General features: G+C 33.9%; 1 protein-coding gene across 1 annotated transcript in view; it reads left to right on the top strand.

Moving 5' to 3' along the window:
- The first annotated feature begins 13704 nt into the window (after positions 1-13704).
- The window catches only part of si:dkey-225n22.4 (collagen alpha-1(XXI) chain), a 49826-nt gene continuing 44983 nt past the window's right edge, over positions 13705-18547 (top strand). The window contains exon 1 of the mRNA XM_051098215.1: positions 13705-13746. The gene's annotated coding sequence lies outside the window, so the exon portion shown is untranslated. The remainder of the gene's footprint in view (positions 13747-18547) is intronic.

The following is an 18547-nucleotide window of genomic DNA, read 5'->3' as shown; positions in this document are numbered from 1 at the left end:
TCATGAATGTTTGAACATGTTTCAGTCCATTAACAAACCGGTTATTGACCAGGACATGCCTTATGAGAGGAAACACATTACAGAACAATAGAGAGGTCTGGGAATACAGATAATGGTCAGGACAACCTCATTACTGCTGCTTTATGCTAATAAATGATAATGAGCACATACAATACAATGAACCTATAGTACTAATACCACCCACGTGAACTAGTATCATTCTTTAGTGAAATATCTAATACTATTTTTCCATTAGGGCACTAAACAAACGACGCAACATATCGTGTTCAGATGGCCTGCCAATATAACTGAACACATGCATCTGTTGTCTTAAGGGAATGTGGCGGACACTGTAGAAAGCTGACTCAGGCGCCTCAGGGAGACGAATACTGCGATGGCATGCAGAGAAGCTGACGCAGCGCACCGCTGCCGCAAGTTACAACTAAAAAGCCATTAGTGGAAACAGAAATCTATTTCCAATCCACCACCTCAGGGAAAGAAACAACCTGTCCCACAACCTGTGGCTGCTAATTTTTCTCCAATACTGTAGGTGGAAGGTATTCAACATACTGAAAGAAATCCTAATATGTTCATAAATCAAATGACTCATTCAGTAATGAAAGTATAATAAACACGCACCGATAATTTTTCAATAAACATCACTCAAAAGTTTAGACATTTGCTTCTTAAAATTGATCTAAATGCTTGAAATTAGTTTTGTACATAAACTACACGCATATATGATTATGAATATAATAATGTTCAGTTCCATGTCACTACAATACCCCCATTCTTACATTTGCATTTGTAATAAGTTTGAAGATTTTCTTTTAATAGTAATGGAAATATATCTTTTTTTTTTTATGATATTTTATATTACTGGCAGTATATGTTCACAGATCATATGCACTTAAACACTTGCGGTCTGTAAATCAAATCAAATCAAATAAAAAATTAATTAAATTAAATTAAATTAAATTAAATTAAATTAAATTAAATTAAATTAAATTAAATAAGTAACAAATAGGCTTTGGATCTTTAATTTAAATTATCCCATAGTGTATTAATGGAAAAATAAAATAAAATAAAACAACAGAATATAAATGTCAGGAACAAATAAGCTTTAAATAAAGAAATAAAAATAAAGAAATAAAATAAAATAAAATAGTCAGAAAAAAGTAGCTTTGGCTCTTCAATTGAACTATCCCATGGTGTATTAATAGTCAGGAACAAGTAGCTGTGGCTTTTTAATTTAATTATCCCATAGTTTATTAGTGGGAAAAAAAAAATAAATAAAATAAAATAAACCAGGAACAACTAGGCTTTGTCTTTTCTTAATTATCTCAAACTGTTTTAATGAAAAACTAAATTAAACTAAACTAAAGTGAATATCATAATACTTTTTGTATTATGGTATTCACTTTATTTTTTCCATGTGCTTTTTTGAGCGTTAGTCAAAGTAAAATCCCTGAGCAATTATATTGAGCAGCAGTGAAATGAAGAGCTCAGATGTGCACGTACCACCCGTTCAGAGTTTAACGCTGCCGATGCAGGATTTCAGATTCCTGAATCTAACAGGCTGTTTTAGTGGCTTACACAACAACTGCACTAGCATCCAGCAATCATTTGTGTATAAACCTGACAGCTTAGGAATATGACGTGTCATACAGAATGTAGAGGCCTATTTCCTTACGTACAGAAACGGCTGACGCAAACACTCTGAAGCAAAAGCATTTTGAGATGACTCTAAATCTCCATTTAAAAGCATTTGCCCTGCTTCCACTGTAAGCAATCTATCATTTTCTTTCATTTCCAGCACTGTGAGCAGCAGTCGCTATACAGCAGCTGTGATGATTCATGTCCTGCGATGATAGTAATGATGTTTTCATTCTAGTCAAAAGCAGTGAAACCGAAATATATATATATCCTCTATCCCGGCATGCAGAAAGTTAGAATCGTTCGACTGAGTCAGGCATTTGACAATGACAACACCATTAAGTCTTAAAGCTTTGAATATAGGCAACATATTCTTTGTCAAAAGATACAAGGAATTCTTCAGTACTTTATTTTCAACAACAAAACACCACATTATGAAAGCACTTTATTTACAGCCAACTATTAATTCATTAAATGCTTCACAGCGAGTCCTAATGAACATGTAGAGTGTATATTAGTGGGGGTCCTTCGATATATAAATCACTTTCCTGTCTCATGAACGGAACTGGCAGCCTTGTGTGTGTCACATTTAATACAGTAACCTCATTAACATCCCATTAGATGATTGTGCTCACCATGAAATAAGTGATTGGGGTCAAAGAGGAACCACATCATCAGTCTGCACGCTGGAGATCCACCTGGAAATCCTCCTTTCGCTTTCTGCCCATCAAGATACACAAACAGGTGAGAATTTAAAGGCAGATTCTTTACTACTCACAGAAAAATGATAATAAAATCAAAGGCAAAAGTGGCGTATACTATTATATGGTATACTATAGTCATTACTATCAATCATCGTAGCTGCATTAAATTGTTCAAAAATAACAAAAACATTACTTTAGATGCACTGTAAAAAAAAAAAAAAAAAACATTCTGTAAATTTTATGGTAAAAAAAACAAAAAACGGCAGCTGTGATTGGCAGAATTGTACTGTAAAAAATACGGTAGCAAATGTTTTTGGTTTTACAGTTTTAATTTAGATTTTACATTTAAAATAACATAATTTCATTAATTTATTAGAGTTAAAAAGAACGTAAATTATACATTCTTTTTCACTTCCCAAAACGGTATACTACCATAGAATGACATGCAATGTCCAATACGTTTTTTCACTGTATATAGTAGGGAAATTACCATAAACCATTTAATAGTTTTTTACTGTAGCATTTTTAGTCTTTTACCATCATTTTTTACAGTGTGTGCAGCATAACTGTTTTCAACATTGCTAATAATCATAAATGTTTGTTGAGCAGCAAATCAGCATATTAGAATGATTTCTGAAGGATCATGTGACACTGAAGACTGGAGTAATGATGCTGAAAATTCAGCTGCACATCACAGAAATCAATTACATTTTAACAGATATTCACATAGAAAATAGATATTTGAAATTATAAATCCTTATATTTTTGATTGAATAAATGCAGCTTTGGTGCACAGAAGAGCGCATATAGGTGTGGAACGAAGCAAATTGCATCTTAGTTTATGAGTTGTGCTCCGTTTCTTCATCTCTTTTTTACTCTGCTGCATCTGTAATCATAATACATGTTAATCAGGTGCCTAGAGTCGACCTAGAGTCGTTCATTCTTTCTAATTAGGAATATGTCAAAAAAATCGTAGAAAGTAAGTAAAATCATTTTTTTAATTATTGTTATGTATAACTATGTTTTTGTAGAGTTTAATCGCTGCTGTTTTATCCACCCAAATCTGGTTTCTACTGCATTTGTAGCTGAAGTGCGTCAAAGTTTTATTCATCTGAACATACCTGTCACTGATTATACAGAATGAATAAATAAATACATAAATAATGTGTGTGTTTATATATGCATGTATATATGGTGGTGGGGTAACCCATTACAAGTAAGGCAAATTATGTAATCAGATGACTTTTTTCCAAGTAACTAGTAAAGTAACACATCTTTTTCCTTTACTTTTTCAAATAAGCAACGTCAGTTACTTTGTTTTCCTATTTATTGACTGACAGTCTCCCGTCCTCATGTTGTGCAGTGTGTGCTGTAAACATGGTGCTACTGTATTCTAGACTAAATGTGAACATGCATTAATTCATCTCACTTCTCACATTCAGTATTCCTCAAAATGAATAAAAACAGAGAAACTCAGAATATGACCTGCAATAATTAAATGTTAAATAACAAATATCCTTTATATATTTATTCCAATTTTATTAACCAGTGTCTTTGCTGCTGACCTTCAATGATCCAGTTCAACCATACTAATAAGCAAAAATTACTTTGGATGAACTAACATTTGTGCTTCATTTTTTTTTTATTGCTGAAGAGTGTTGAACTTTCTTCTCCTGTGTTCTGAACAAATGTGAATTTACTTTTCCTTCAGCCTGAGGCTGATTCATTTCACTTTTTGGTGTGTAAGGGCTTTAACATTTGCTAAAAATAGAATTTTAAGATTTTAAGATTTAAAAACTAACATGAAAATAACGCAAAAGTAGCATAACGCATTACTTTCCATAAAAAGTAACTAAGTAACGTAATTAGTTACTTTTTTAGTGAGTAACACAATATTGTAATGCATTACTTTTAAAAGTAACTTTCCCCAGCACTGTATATACATGTGTGGTCTGTATTGTGTGTGTGATTTCTGTCTTACAGTGAAACAGCTCTGACCATCTGTGCGGATCACATCTCATAACTGACCTGATGTTCATCCGTCCGTGTCTCGATTGAGCAGCAGGAGCCGCTCATCAGGTCTCCATCAGTACAGGCTCTGCAAATCTCTCTGACAAAACCTGAAATGACAATCCAGACACAGCCTATTGTCTTGTGGACCTTATGCAGTGGCTATTGCACACACACAAGTACATGGACTATAAAAAAATGATTATTGGTGTACATTTAACAACAAAATACTATTTCAGTGTTTCACAGTTAATTAAAGTATACTATTTGTGATGTTTACCGAGTGAATTTCTCAGTGAAAATTGTTTATACACCAAATTTTTCTCAGTGTATTAAATGGGCCACTGAATGCAACAGAAATCAGGTCACGTGACACATTTTTTAAAAAAAAACTTTCATTTTTAATGTAACGTGCCTTCTTAAAAATGCGTCTTTCAATAGTCAGATGAAGAATAAAGATAAAAAAATGTATTAATGTTTTATTTAATAATAATAAAAATAATTTAATTCATAAAATATATTTTAAGCTAGTTGCTAATACAATATTTCTCATTTGTATTATGTTTAACTTGATAAAAATCAAGCTAAAAATAACTAAAACTAAAATACAATTTTATAAAAAAAAAAAAAAAAAAAAAAAAAAAAAAAACTTGTAAAATAACATAACACACTAAACAGAGTCAGATCTATCAAAAGACCTGATGGATGTTTTGCATCCCCTTAAAGAGCCTATATCAGCATTCAGTTGTAAGGACAAACTGTGCCATTTCCTAACAACATTTTACTGCACATACATGCAGGTAGCATAATAAAACACTTCCATGCAGAAAAGATGACCGAAAGCTTAATGAAAGTTGAAAATCAATGATGCTGTAGCCTGTGCTGTACAGTAAATGAGTTTCTGCTGCACTGATGCTGAATCAGTTGAGTGCTGAACAAACTCCTTACTACAAAAACACAAGTGAAGGCTGGATGATGCTGTGCATGAGGGAATATCATCTGGATGTCACTCTGGGTCTTTCCCAATGACAGAAGCTTTGATTTAATCACCACTGACTGTTAGACTGAACACGTGAAGAAGCATCTTACGTGTCAAGCATATAAATAGTTCCATAAAGCATCTACATAATGCACGTGCAGTCCGTCCGTGAGTCCAGAGCAGAAACATCAAGCCGTCATTGCTGATATAGCCGTTGTCATGGCGATGAAGGATGCATTCCAGAATAAGATTTTCTTGTTAAACCCTAATTAGGATTAGATGAATTCAGTATTGTCAAAGTCAAAACATAATGGAGATCTAACGCAGGGTGAAATTTCAGAGGATATGGAACAAAAGCCTGAGACTGGAGCTCAGAAATCCTGCTTGCTTTCACCTGCTTTATATGCTAAGGATATTCTCATGCTCTCAGACGGCGCTGTTCTTATGCAAATACTACTGATCATGCGGTAAAGCATTAGTCTGTGCCCACTGACTCATAACTCACTCAACCCGTCAAAAACACTCCATTAAAATCTTAACATATACACTCATCATCTTTTACTCTTATGATTTCTTTTCCCCATTCAATGATGATGCATGAACAAAACGTAATTCAGGCAAGAAAATCTCATTTTAAGTTAGTCATAATTTGAGAGTTCAGCACTGGTGTGATTACGCCGTACCAGCAGTGTGCTGTTGTTTTTACATAATTAACACTGTGTTTTGTTTTAGATTGATGTATAACATATTAATCAAACTCAGAGAACAATATAAAACAAAGAAAAAATAAATATTCTCATTTCAAATGCATGTCAGATACTTTCAATGATGATCCAAGCACAGAACTGACATGTGAATTAATTGTTACTGTATGGAAAAATTCACAGCACATCAACCAGCAGTGATTTACAAACTGAAGTGCACTGACGCCACCTGCTGATTTACAACAAGAACTGCAGTACAGTGCATCTATCTATCTATCTATCTATCTATCTATCTATCTATCTATCTATCTGTCTATCTATCTATCTATTTATCTATCTATCTATCTATCTATCTATCTATCTATCTATCTGTCTATCTATCTATCTATTTATCTATCTATCTATCTATCGCCTGGGATGAGATTTTGACAGTCTGATAACCTTCAGCAAAAAATAGCACAATATCACAGCATTGCAGTTATGACTAAAATGTGTAATTTTTAAACATCTGTGTAATTGGAAAATTTGAATTTTTGGGATTTTTTTCTTTTTTCTTTAACTTGTTTCTCAAGGTCTTTGCTGAATTTTGGGGTAACCTGCAGCTAATGATGTGGATGGTGGATTTGCTACTAGAGCTACTGCTGCCCTAAACTAAACTAAACTAAAATAAAATATGACATGCTAATTTAACCTAAATTTGCAACCACAGTTATTTAATTTTGGTTTGTTTTAGCTTATATTTCCTTGTAAAATATTTTTATTATATACACTACCACTCAAAAGTTTGGGATCAGTAAGACCAGTAATGTTTTTTTTTTTTTTTTTTTTTTTTTTTTTTTTTTTAAAGAAGCCTCTTATGTTTATCAAGGCTGCATTTATTTGATCAAAAATACAGAATAAAACAGTAATATTGCAAAATGTTATTACAATATAAAATTATGGGTTTTATTCTTTATATACTTTACAAATTAATTTATTCCTGTGATGCAAAGCTGAATTTTCATCAGCTGTTACTCCAGTCTTGGAGTTGGAAACTGCCAAATATTTTTTTGGAACCTGTGATTCTTTTTTTTTTTTTTTTTTTTTTTTTTTTCAGGATTCTTTGATGAATAACAAGTTAAAAATAATAGCATTTATTCAAAATATAAATCTTTTCTAACAATGTAAATCTATGCTATCACTTTTTATTAATTTAACACATCCTTGGTGAATAAAAGTATTAATATCTTGCAAAAAAAGAAAGAATAAAAATTTACCGACCCCAAACTTTTAAACAGTAGTGTATATTGTTAGAAAACCTTTCTATTTTAAATAAATGCTGTTCTTCTGAATCTTTTATTGATCAAAGAATCCTAAAGAAAAGTATCACAGGTTCCAAAATAAATAAATAAATAAATAAATAAATATTAAGCAGCGCTGTTTTCAATATTGATAATGAATCAGCATATTAGACTGATTTCTGAAGGATCATGTGACACTTAGGACTGGAGTAATGATGCTGAAAATTCAGCTGCACATCACAAGAATTTTGATCAAATAAAAATTAACTAAGAGACTTCTTTAAAAAAAACATTACAAGTCTTACTAATCCCAAACTTATGTTACGACTGTTATGACTAGGGCTGTGCAATATATTGAAATTATTGAAATATCACAAATGTACATACTGCAATATGCACATTGCTACAGCTTGCAATATTTGGGGCCATGAACAAAAGACAAAGAGCAAATCACTCACTGCTCTTGCCTAAATAACTTCTGTAGCTTAAATAAGAATCAGTGCATATTAAATTCATAGAGTGAAGAGTAAGCAGTTTTTTTTGTCCTTTTTTATTTTTCAGTTCCTAAACTGCTGTTAAAATGATTACACTAATGTTAAAACGACATTTTTATGTAATGCTAGAGTAAAAGCACTACCATTCACTTGCAGAAGCTTTTGTAGGGGTCCTTTCTTCTCACAAAAAGTGAAACGTGTGCTAGTTATATTAGAATCAGAATGAGCTTTATTCGCCAAGTGTGTGCAAATACAAGGAATTTGTTGTGGTTTAACGGGAGTTTTTCATACATAAGCATCAATAAAACAGCTTGTGAATAGTCATGTAATGTGATTGACCTCAGAAAAGACAACAGTAAGGAGCACGGGGGGCGTGTAATGAATGATTTTTTACATGCATCTCACCTCACTTTACATGCTCTTTTTAGGGAACATCTCTCATCCCTCATGCACTCATATCTGAAAGGACATATTCTGCTTCACAAACCAGGCTACAACAGCACAAAAATAAACAGACTGCCATCATGGTACACAATACATTGACAACCAGCTATCTTGTCAAGCCAGCTACACATTTACACATTTACCTATTATCACTCATTTACAAACTTTGCAATATTTGCCTCTATGTAAGAACATATAAGGGTAGAAAGGGGTAAAACGACGCCTACTGTTTTTCCTAAAAATGACCACTAGATAGTCAAGATACATTTTTTGTTGTAACTATAGACTACACTGACAAAAGTCAATGTTCTGTTCTGAACATCACATCCTTTGTTCTTCCATCAAATGTATTCTAACTACTTGGTTAAATAAAAATACTTTGAGTTTATATTTAAAATTGACCTCAAGTTAGCATCAACTAGCAATATTTTTTTTTTTAACAGGCTATTATAATTTTTGTAATTCATAATTATTGATTATATTCTAAGCTAAAACAGCCTGTACTCCGATTTTGCTGTAAAAGTATAAAGCAAATTGCTTTGTCAGTCTGTACCCCACCTGTGGGGCAGAAAGCCCTCTGGGTACACATTACATTTTTGTTAAAAATCTAACGGACATTTTTCATACTTGGTTTTTAATTGATGTTATCACTAAAACTATGACACCTAATCTGGACATGTTTTGTTTCACAGACAATAATTACACTCCTTAATGTGGGTGTTTTCCCCATTCTCCTCTAGATACAGATATAAACATATTTTCTGCATTCTGCAACATTATAGATGCACACAAACAACAATAATGATAACAATAAACAAACAGCACAAATAAATCCTTAAAATTACCACACACATACAAAAACAGACAAGATGATCAACAGCACAAATGAAGTCATTAAGCAACAAAACAAAAAGCCTACAACACCATCGACGTAATTTATTCATTCTGCAAAGCATGCCAGGAGCTCACAAATACCTGAAAAACAGTCTTCATAATAAAACTGTTTGTTCAGACTATATTAACGTAGTTGGGAGAACATTTAGAAGAATATAATGCTCTAATGTGTTTTGAGGTAGATTTCATGTAGGCTGGATGAAATTTTCAAGTGTATGCTCTTTATCATCATTAACTATTGTGAGCATATTCATGCATGAAATACAATTGTAACCATTTTTTCATTTGTATTAAGCAGAGTTCACAGAGTTAACATCTGCTGCAGATCAAACATGCCACCTAGAGGATGCAAACATTTTATAATATCCAATTTCATGTTCTCAACTTCAGCCCTTCTCATTTCACACTACAGCAGCTAATAACGGGTTGTTTGCTGCCACGATTCAGGACAAGAGTCACCCTGCTGCCAGAATCTAAAAAAAAAATAATGGAGAAAAAGAGACAGTCCAGTGTTGCTTAAAGAACTCCACTTCTTATTTTGTTTTAATTCACCCCCTAAATTGATGTCATTCCAAACAAGTATGAATTTATATTTAGAATTTATATGAAGTTTATTTTTTTGAATTAAGACAAATTAAGCAGTGAAATAAATAAATAAATAAATAAATAAATAAATACATTTCTTATTTTAATTCACCCCCTAAACTGATGTCATTTCAAACATGTATGAATTTATATGAATTTAAATTCTTTGAATTAGGACAAATGAAGCAGTGAAAAACCAAGGAAGAAAGGAAGAAATTTCTTTTTTTATTATTTTAATTCACCATCTGAATTCCTAAAATCTTAAAACTTCATGGGCTTTTTCATAATGAATGTACATTTCTTTAATATTGCCAAGCTCTAAAATATTTTAACGGATAAAAATTGAGGAACATTTTTTTTAAGTTATTATCCTTATCAAATAAATCAAGAACTGCTGAAAAAAGTCGTGCAGACTCATCGGTTAAAAGGAGTGGAAATACTTTTCCGCTTTTAAAATCTCTGGAATCCTGTACAGAAACAAGTGTCCATATATTACAGTAGATGTACCAAACATATCAGACTAGATTATGAGTCAGGCCATTAGAAAAATCATCACCTTCTTTTCCACTTGATGCATAATTAACCGTCTTCTTCCCTCGACACCGAAGACGAGCACCACACTAATAGCACAGATAATCAGACTGATCTCAGAGTCAGCAGCGCACGCACATTACGAGTAGCAGTTCACTAATGCTTCTCTTTGCATCGGCCTTCTGCATCACTCAGCCACATCGTCTTGATTCTCTTCATGAAGAGGCTGAAACACGATTCTTAAACTCTGACCTTGATTGTAAAGGATACAGTAGCGCGGGAGAGCAACTCGGGGCGGGGAATGGAGAGCGCGATAACAACAATCAATATGTGCAGGGCTTTTAACTTGCAAAAGAAAAGATTTATGCATTTATGAAAAGAACCTTCCAGACAAAGATTTTTACTTTCTTCAGTGCACTAAAGTCTGTGGCAGAAAATGGTCACTTAACTTTTCTCTTCAAGTAGTCGGACATAATGCAAATTTTCAATTGCCATCAGACCCACACAATGTTTATAATTATATGAGACATCTGCGTTTGTGTACTCTAATATGAAACTAAACAAACTTATGTCGTTGACTGTTTCATTGTTATTAAACATTTTAGGTGCAAAAAACATCCGGACGCGACCGTCGCAATCGCCCCCTACTGGCACCAATTATGAGCCGAATTCATTTGTCCATGAAACCGCTTCTGTTTACATCCCTGCAGGAGCATTTGCTTTCTGCGTACTGAGCAAAATATGTATAGTAATTAATTAAAGTGCGACATAAACTATTAGGACTATTATAGATTTCACTTTGCGCTCATAGTTTCCACTGAAATCTGCCACACCCGATCACACAGCGGCGTTACTTCAAACAAAGCCTTTCGATACTTTGAATCAATTGAACCAATTGCTTCGCAAAATGATTCATTGTTGCAAAGCGCAGGTGACGCCTGCTGGTCCAAACGGTGTAAATGCAATGAAACCTCAGGTCAAACACGCATAAAAACACCTTTCACAAACCAGTTGCAAATTATTTACTGACACTGTAATCTGTTAAATGCAAACGAATCATCTAGGCTAAATACCATTAAATGTGTGTCAGTTTTAGTGTAATCACATAACTTAGCGTTTTAATAGGGGAAAGTAGGGTAAGATGAGCCATTTTTTACTCATGTGGTCCTCAAGATAAGAGTCTTTTTAAATGATCGGAATATATCTATGACAAAGGGTTCTAAAAATATGGCTGCTTCTTATAAAAAAGTGTTCCCGTGGCTCAGGTTGCCCCACGTTAGGGGGGTAAGTTGACAAGAGTCAGTGGGTAAGATGAGCCATCTGGGTGTAAACAAACCATCTTTAAAGATAATATGCCTCTTTTCAAAACTAATTTAATAATCAAATTTCTTTTACAAAGTCGTATTTCTTTTAAAGCTAGCTTAAACAATGTAAAACCAACCAAATTAAGTTTAAATTTCAGTCTTTAATTGTTTGCGTTTCTAAATCAATACAGTATGTTGAACACCATCGTTGTAACCTTCTCATGAACAGAATAAACAGAGTTTGTAGCGTAAAATTAAATAAGAACTGAAGAATGAAGGAATAAATGTCACTGAAACTAATGAACTTTTAGTCAAAAGATTCTTGGTCATTAGAGACTACAGGTGGAAAGATATATATGATTAGAATGTTCTTTTGGTTCTTATCATGAAAGAGTTTGGTGTAGCAAAATTGAAGCATGATTTTTGAAAATTGTTAAAAACGTTATCTGTTTTTGCAAATAAACTCCATATATATATATATACACATACATAAACTAAACCAGTTGCATAATATCACATTCAAATACCAGTTTATACTTAAAAGATTTAACATAAATTCAGTTCCTTATGGTGGGGTGAGTAGAAATACTGGCTCAATTTACCCCACAGCATTTGGCTCAATTTGCCCCAAAGCTGCCATTTTGGAAAAAAATAGCTAGCTTACCAATTCAGGCTAATATTTAGCTAAATGATTTGCATGGTTTTATACGTTGCTAAATCACCTATATGCATCATAAATATTTTTAGACCTGCATAAATTTGCACTGATGAAACAACCATTACATCTGTTATGCAAAAATTTTACTTTGACAAGCCAAAACAGTTTTTAAAGTAAATGGATGCCTTCGACTCCTCCTATGTGTTTCCCATTTTCACAGTCTGTTACAAATGATGGGTGGTTCCAAAATACATGGTCACATGACAATAAAAGTATACAGCTGCCAAGACACAGGGGGTGGCTCAACTTACCCCACTCTCCCCTATGTGCTCCCAATCAAACAGTTCGCAAAGGTTCAGTCAATGTTTTGAATGCGCCCAACTCTAAATAAATTGCTTAGCATGTTTTTTTAGTTTATGTTTTTGACTCTCTATCTAAAATGATGAATGATCTGTATTTTTTTTTTTTTTTTTAAGAATAAGAGTTCTTTAATATTTAATATATGTGAGACTAAATTAATGAAATACACTGTAAATGCTTTTCTGCACGATGATTAAATGATCGTTAATACCTTTTCACTGCATGAACGTTCATTTGGAGAGTAGTGTGCCAAAGCATCATAAACACACGTGCTGTAGCTGATCCTGCTCGCGCCTGTAGATGGCAGTAAAGCACTGCGGCTTCGCTCTGTCGAGGCATGGCAGGTGGTTTAACATCAGCCCACCTAAATGTGTGGTCCTGACAAAAGCAATGCTGTCTGCATGGACCAGGGGCACTGCTGGTCATTTTGAGATAAAGAGACTTAGGTTTATCGCTTCTTTGAAGAAGCCTCATTCTGATTAGCTACCGAACAGCAGAGCATTTTAATTAGAGTGTCAGCATATTTAAATCTGTACATGAATAATTAACTCCTCAGTCCTGGCAGCCCACGCACCATGTTAATGCAGCAGGGTTATTACTATCCTCAGTCAAATGGCACAGACTGATATTTGTAGTGGCAGTTTTGATCACAAATAGGTTAATTTGGGATTTGTGGTGGATCATGAATGCAGAAGAGTGCGGCTGTCTTTTTTGAATGCGGATGAGGTTCTGCATAGCGAATACAGTACCAGCATTTCCCTTTCATGTTCTGCTAAAACCTTTCAGCTCCACTGATGCTGTGAAATGATATTATCTCATTTATTCTGTATTACTCATTTATAATAAAATACTTTGAGAGAGCGAGAGAGAGAGAGAGAAATGTATGCATGTGAAACAATAATAACAGCACAAGAAAGTCATGAATGCACGTTTCTGACTCTATGGTTTTGGGGGGCGTGTCTCTCTGACGTCATCAGCTCTGGCTGTACTATAAGGCGTCGGCAGTGACAGGCACTATGGCTCCTCCAGTGGAGACACGGAGCATTTTTTCTGAGTCATGTAATGATTTATCAAATCAAATATTCAAATCAAGCCATTCATTTTTTTTTTTTTTTTTTTCTGGAGGCAGTTTTAAAACAGGAGGTAAGAGGCAACATTAATTAATCTGGCATGCATCTTTATCTCTGTGTTGGTTAAAACTGACCATTTATATAACATTTTGTCAGAAAACCTTTTTATTAACAGTGCTGAGATGTTTGATCAATGTGTTTAATATATTTTTGTCATCTCATACATCCTTACCTGAACTGATATAACACTACACCAATTTTTAATTACAAAAATGCACTTATCATAAAGTTATATTGCTCTTTATGTCTAAAATATTTACAAATATTTGTTGACCCAAAGAAGACGCCCTCTATAGGACAGGTAATCCATTATGATCAGTTGCTCTGTTTGTCTTCCATTGTTATTATTATCATTATTGTGCAATGAAACATATGTTTCAAAATAAAAGAGCAGAAACAGTGAGCAGTTTTTATAAAAAGCAGCAGTAAGAGAGCAGTGCATTCTTATGGAGGAACCAAACCTGTACTTACGAGTGTAAATCTGTAATTTAACATAGCTCCACTTATTTTAGTTCCTTTTGTTGTATTTTCTGGGTAAAAATGTCTGACTGAAGCTTACATATTCCAGCATTTATTTTTGCATTCCTGTCACACGTGCAGCCAGATGAAACACAGAGCAGAAATGCTATTATTCATATATGCATGCTTCTGCTGAAATACGCTTCCGTTTAGAAGAATCTGCATTGTCAACACCTTTTGTTCTATCAAAAAAATGACTTTTTTCGGCCTCATTGAATGCTGGTGCAATGCTATTTATATGGGGAGAATGTATGTTGGTGATGTACTTGTGTGGCTTCCCTCCAATATGTTATTTTTGTTGCTTAAGAAGTTGAGGTTGAATGGCCTCCTTGAAGGGGCTTCTGACAGTCTTTTGAAATGCTGTGGGAGAATATCTACCCGGATGTTGTCCTTAGATGCCAGCCGGGGATGCACGCAAGCGTCTGAGTTCATACGTATGCGGTAATCCCTTGGGTAAGTGAGTTTGTGGTCAAGCGGTTTGTTTATTGCTTAGTAAAAATTGCCCAGCCATGCTCGGTAGAGTAGAACATACCTTCTTAGCTGCATCAGGACCAGCTCAGTCACATAGAACATAAATATGCAAAGAGCCAAAAACTGTGTGCCTGATAGCATTTCATCTGTCTGATGCATCATTGCTCTTTATTGATCAGGAGCTGCCTGATGGCCACATAACACACTGTTTCAATCTGTAGATCCTGAAACGTCTGATATTATTTCTGAATACAAGGATTTCATTTTTCCTTTTCAAAGTATAAACTTAATCTCATGTTTCACTTAAAATAGAATATATGTTTTAGTAATATGAAACAGGACTAAACATGAAAAATGAATGCGTATTAGACAGTGGTTACAGGAATAGTACTATTAAAATTTAAATGCTGTCATTTATTTACTCCCACTCATGTCATGCCTAATCTGTAGATATTTCAGTCACGAAAAGTTTAGGAAAAACAAAACATTGAGCAATTTATCTCCTTAAAATATCTTCTTTTTAACAGAAGAAACAAACTCAGGTTTGGAAGCGTAAATAATGGTAGAATTGTCATTTTTGGGGTGAACTATCACTTTAAACCTATACATTTAATGAAAACAATATTAAAAATATTACATTTTAGCTTTCGTCTTTTGTCTTTAGATTCGTTCGATTAGATACACATATGCATGTATACTTTTTCATATTTATATTCATATGTGTAAGCATATTGCAAAAGGAATACGAGGAACGGGAGACCTAATCAAAATCATTAGTGACCTCATATAAAGATTTTATTTCTTATAGGTAACTGATATTCTAATAAAATATTATACTGTGTTTTAAGATGCTTTGCCTCTCTAGTCATCCCAACTCCAGGTATAAATAGAGCGAAAACCCCAAATAGGTTTGGGATACACTCCTAAAGTCCTAGCATACGCCCTTGTCAAAGAAATGTTGCATCTCTCTTATTGAAGCAATCTTGCAGAAATTGCTTCTTCCACACTGGACAACATGAAAGGCTGTGTTATACCGCAGCACATCTGTTGGAGGCAAACACCAGGACTGGCCAATCTCTGGCACAATCACAAGGTCCTGACTGATGAAGGGACTCGTCAGAGGACTCAGGAGAGCCTGATCCTAACTACACGTAAACAACACGCTCTTCATCCAATCAGTTAACCACTGCAGATGCACCGTTTGGCCCACTGATGCTGTCTGTGGGAAATTAGAAATTAGACTAATTCAAATGTGAATCTTGTAGCTGTTGAATTTTTATTTGTTGAATTTTGAAATGGATGGACTTAACTGGATTAGTGCAAACAAATGGCATTTGAGAAGACCCCATAATATGTTTAATAGTCAGATCCTAGGATCATAGGAACTTGCTGAAAGCAATAGGCAATTTGCAAGAGATTTCCCATGGCTGGCTTCAAATGAAAGCATTTTTTGAGATTCTTGCCTATTGAGTGCGGGTTTTACGTGGTACATCAGCTCCCATTGAAAACTCAACTTTGCTGGTTTCTGTTCTGTTTAATCCTCAATCCATTAAAGACTTGCCATGAAAGCACATTTTTGGCAGATTTAGCATTAACATTCCTCACATGAAGTGTCTTTGAATGTCTTACGTTTTGCTTTTCATGTACCCAACTGAGTCATCATGGTTATTGTATATTAAAGCCACAGTCAAACAGTTTTCAGTGCTTTGACAGATGTCCTTAATGCCTAGTGTCAATGTCTCGATCATGCTAGGAATAGCGGTGGAAGTAAAAATGCTATCATGTCTGGCTTCAGAAGTAGTTGACTATTAAGTAGGGGTGTGCAGTATTGACAAAAAAAATGATATCCTTATTTTTTTTTTTTTTTTTTTTATATTTTAATATTTTAATAAATATGACTGTCAAGTGAGATGAACACAATATAAGCAGTTTACTGAAAAACAACAACAACAAAACAAGGCAACAAGGCCAGTTTTTTTTCAGTAAAATGTTTAAATTGCTTTTATCTTGCTTTTATCTGTACTTTTTCAAGTATTTTACTTTTTTGGCCTACGCACCCTGGTTAAATTGTTTTGAAGGCACGGTGAGTTTCTGGCTGTTTCCAATAAATATGACTAAAATTGCCAGTAGGTGGCAGTAAGTCCCTGTCTTAATGAGTGATTTGCTGTATTATTTATTCTGATTTGCTGAATCATTTATTTAAACGATTCATTCAAAACGGCTGATGCATTTAGAAACAAATTAGCAAGTGGCTATCTTTATGAACGGATAATAGAATCATTGACTCAAATGATTTGTTCAAAAACTGATTCATTCAGGAATGGAACATGGCAGTGCTGCTTTGAGATGCAAAAAAATGTTCTTTCACTGGTGATACAGGACGAAAGAGACAAAAATGTGTGTTAAATGTAATCAGTATTAACTTTTGTTGGCATGTGTACAATTAATATATCATTTGTGATTGCGCTCACATGCCAAAGTTTGGGAAAACAGAGCTCTTGCTTGTGTGATATTACTTAACTATATTACAACTTATAAATATTAAAAACAAAAACTTATGCATCTTTTGCTTTTGTAACTTCTGACATCATTCTAATAGGTTTCATTAAGGATGCTCATTTTAACCGGTTTTACTGTTAACTGACAGAAAGAATTTTGACCGATCAGCTAAATGGTTTAAAATGTCTTTTTTTTTTTCAGGTATTTACCAAAATATTGTAAAACTTCCATTCGCGCAGCACAAAAATGAACCAAAATTCTGCATACTAGCTTGTTGCACAGTTTTTTCTTTTGTTTTGTTAATTAAGTAAAAATATTTATTGTATAGGCCTATTTATTCATTATATATATAGCCTAGCTTTATGATGTTTTTTTTCGTTTGCAGAAGCGCTGCAGGTGCGTGATGTGTCCATGTGAATCCTCATGTTCTGTTGTTTTCTGCTTTTTGTGCATATAAAATTAATCCCTGGAAATCAAATTGAGTTTTTTCAGGGTCACATACTCTTATCCTTTCTAAAATAATAAAATTCTAATTTAAAATAATCTTGTTGGTTAATGGTTAATGGTTAATAATCGGTTAACGAGTGTCGGCTGCCGGTTAGGAAAAATAGCCGAAATGAATCTATAGTTTTCATCATGCAGTGAATGCTTTTGGACTCTCAAGATGTTTTTGCTTGCTTTTTGCAAACACTAGATAGTGTCAGCTCACACATTGTTAAAACAACAATTACAGTATTATCGTAGATGAAAAATATCGCACATCCCTACTATTGAGTGTCAGTTTAACGTAGTACATTAACCTCATGTTTGGAATCTTGACTTCTGCTGGTTTCTTCTCTATTTAATCTTCAATCCAGTAAAATCGTAGCATTTGCATTCCTCACATACTCACAAAGTGTCTTGAATGTCTCATGTTTTGCTTGTCATGCACCCCATTGGGTCATCATGGTTATTGCTATCAAAGCCACAGTCAAACAAAATGTTCCCATGCCCTGACAAATGTTCTCAACGCCTGGTGTCAGAGTCTCAAACATTTCATTATGGTTTTATGGGACAGTGCTCCACTATAGGGAGTGATTCCTCGTGTTCTGTTTGCCATGGACAATGCCATCGCCTTGGTCAAACTTGCTTCACCTCAAAATAACCCTTGTAAAGTGAATGTTTTATGCAATGTGTGTTTTGAAAAACTGGCAGTCTGACATATTCCAACATGCAATTAAATCTAGTCTAATGCTTTTATAAGAAATAAACATGATTTATGACATTTTAGGCATTGATGAATGATGAAACACAAAAAGTGTTTTCTCTAAGTATATGTTTGCGTG

Source organism: Labeo rohita, chromosome 24 (genome assembly GCF_022985175.1).
Source record: "Labeo rohita strain BAU-BD-2019 chromosome 24, IGBB_LRoh.1.0, whole genome shotgun sequence".
Classification (NCBI taxonomy): Eukaryota; Metazoa; Chordata; class Actinopteri; order Cypriniformes; family Cyprinidae; genus Labeo; species Labeo rohita.
Note: the sequence above shows the minus strand (reverse complement) of the source record. Positions and strands in the feature narration are given on the sequence as shown.